At 51.4% G+C, this 2858-nt stretch overlaps 1 protein-coding gene and 1 non-coding gene across 4 annotated transcripts in view; one reads left to right on the top strand and one right to left on the bottom strand.

Moving 5' to 3' along the window:
- Window positions 1-2858, bottom strand: part of LOC113211084 (neurobeachin) — a 293174-nt gene that overhangs the window by 36662 nt on the left and 253654 nt on the right. The gene's annotated exons all lie outside the window — the stretch shown is intronic.
- Window positions 2507-2579, top strand: Trnar-ucg (transfer RNA arginine (anticodon UCG)). Its single transcript has one exon. It is a non-coding gene; the product is annotated as a tRNA-Arg (tRNA).

Raw genomic sequence — 2858 nt, 5'->3', positions numbered from 1 at the left:
GGTGACTCAGCCCCCTCACCCGGGCAGAAACTCAAGGAAAAACACACAGAATAAATCCAAACCGAGTCCAAGCATTAATACTGTTTCGAGTACAGTCCGCCCACGGCTGGGACAAAACGTTTCGCACACTATCTGCTGCTCATTGCGTTATTCAACAGACCGCGGTAGCCGCAGTCCTGGGAAATCCCCGCGGTCCGCTACTACTATACGTCTGGAAGCTGTTTTCTGGTCGCGCGGCCGCACAAGGAACGCGTCCCCTTGTCAACAGGCTGCCGTCGATATACAAGTAGCAATAACACTTCCAGAGGTGCACCAGAACGCCGCGCATCTACCCCCTCCCTCCCTCTCTCTCTCACTCTCTCACACAAACACACCACGCAATGTAGCGACCTCCCGCTGGCCATGCTTCATTCTCCAGCAAAAGCGTTTCCCCCTCGGAAAAGGTATATTGCGCTCAGCCTACACAGACAACCGACAGGCGCTCACTCGGCAAGCGCATGCAAGTGTTCAGCACCGCAAAGTTAAATACTTAGGTGATAGACTGAAAATTTAAACACTTCGCAATGTAGTTGATCTGGAAAGTGAAACACTTAAAGATCTGAAACTCTAATGTCGTACCCCCCCCCCCCTTAAAAAATGGTCAACTTTTCCACATTTCAATAGTTAACACGTTCAAGCGCGGCTGTGCGGCTGTGTATTTTGGGGTCTGGAAAACCCAGAAAAGCGTGAACACATTGTAGGTGTGATTTGTTTGATATGAATATCAATTGCCTCAAGGCAAAAATGATGCTAATTATTATTCTGTTTGCTGAAGACCCCCTAGGATTAAACGCGGAAATGGTGAATTTACCCTTCTTCCCTACTTGACGTGAACCACATTTTTATTGATGACCTGCAAGGAGTGTCGGATCGTTTCAGACACATACGGGAATGGTAAGCAAGTGCGGGGAAGGGAGGTGGAGATAAAGAATGACAAAGGCAAAAGAGAGAGAGAGAGAGAGAGAAAGACAAGGAAAACTGGACAAAAAAAGGAGCAAAAGTTGACATCATAACGACGTGACCACGGTGTCCTGCGACTCGACGCGTCCACTGTGGACGTGCAGCGACTGGGAACAAAGTGCACTGTGAGTGTGTGAGCAAGCGTCTCCGCCCACACTGAAAAAAGGAGGCAAGTCGGAAAATTCATATGCACCAGGTGCTCTTGGGGCGAGCGAGGTGCCGGGCGCTAAGTGGCAGCGAGGCGCCCCTGTTATCAGATTAAATATTCATCCAACGGCAAAACCATATTTTCACGTCTAAGGAAGGCGAGCAGTGCGCGCTTCTTAAGCAGAGGGAAGGGGGAGAGGGAGGGCGAAACACAAAAATAAAATAATACATTTAAAACAGTTGACACATTACAACATGCCTGCAGAAATTAAACGAACAGGAATATCACACTTCTTTCTTGGCACGACTGAAAATAAATATACATTCAAGAGCCGACGCGACGAAACTTGCCACAATGAGACAATTTCGTAGGCTGTTGGGCACCCCGCTAAACACCGATTGCATTCGGCCGCCCTGGCCGGGCCCTGCTGAGCGGGCACCGGGTACCTACCCAGAACTGATTTAAATAACGGGTATTTATGTCGATTACATGCAGTATGTACCCACTCACGGGCATGTGTGCGCGCACGCGATGACCCAAGCGACGGGAATGATATTTTAAACGTTTATATTATCGGTGGGAGAGGGGCGGGAGCGAGAGAGAGAGAGAGAAAGAGAGAGAGAGAGAGAGAGAGAGAGAGAGGGGAAGAGGGCGAAATGGTGGAAGAAGAACTGCTGATGGAGTGACCATCCGAGAAGAAGCGGAACAGGGCACATCATTCAGGACCGCGAGGAGGAGAGGGAAGGCAAAGGACCGGCAAGGACGTACGAGCGAGGACGTCAGAGGAGGAGACGGTCGTGATGTGATAGCCGTCCCGCCGTGCACCTCGACGTCCCTCCGGTGGCCCCACCGGGGAGATCGGACCAGGACCCCCGGGTCTCGCCTGTCACAACGGTTGTCGCGCGCGCGCGCGCGCTTGTGTGTGTGCGTGTGTGATATGCCCCCCGTATGCGTGAGTCATATCATGATCCTCGGGGCGGGGGTAATTTAAAACAAAAGTAAATAAATAAAAGATTTCATCGAATTTCGGGGAAAATAACAGCTTTTGTCCGTGCTTTAATTCGTGCTACCAAAGCAGTTGGCTGTCAAAACCCGTCGAGTCGAAGAAACGTTCGAAATACGGGATACCACCGTGGGAGCTCCCATAGGTGCTGCAAGGGGTAGAGCGGTGGAGCAGAGAGCTCTGCCGGGAGCATCGCCTCTCCCGCTCCGCGCGACTACTCCACGCCACCTCACAATCTCGCACCTCCTCCCCTCCCCACTTCCCCCACTCTCCGTTCCGGGAGGACATGCGCAAAGCGCTCTCGCAGCGTACCGCCACGGGGTGGCGTCCCACCGCGCTGCGCACAGACCAAGCGAGACCGTGTGGCCTAATGGATAAGGCGTCGGACTTCGGATCCGAAGATTGCAGGTTCGAGTCCTGTCACGGTCGGAACATATTTTTCGCTCGGCGCTCAAGATTCAGCGTCGGTGAAAACATACGACGGCCGTCTCTTGGGACATCCGCAGTATGTTCGGTGGTGATGTTAAGGTGTACTTAGTACACAAAAGGAGGAGTGTACTTGCAAACATGCACAAATATGGTACACTTTTCCTTGTGTGTACGTTACGTTAGTAAAAGCACACTCTTCTTTGTGTGCCCTAAGATAAGAACACACTAGTGTGTGTTCTTGCATGCACATCTTTCCTGTGTACACTAAGTACAAAATTG

This window comes from Frankliniella occidentalis, unplaced genomic scaffold (assembly GCF_000697945.3).
Source record: "Frankliniella occidentalis isolate FOCC.00 unplaced genomic scaffold, Focc_3.1 Scaffold80, whole genome shotgun sequence".
Lineage (NCBI taxonomy): Eukaryota > Metazoa > Arthropoda > Insecta > Thysanoptera > Thripidae > Frankliniella > Frankliniella occidentalis.
Note: the sequence above shows the minus strand (reverse complement) of the source record. Positions and strands in the feature narration are given on the sequence as shown.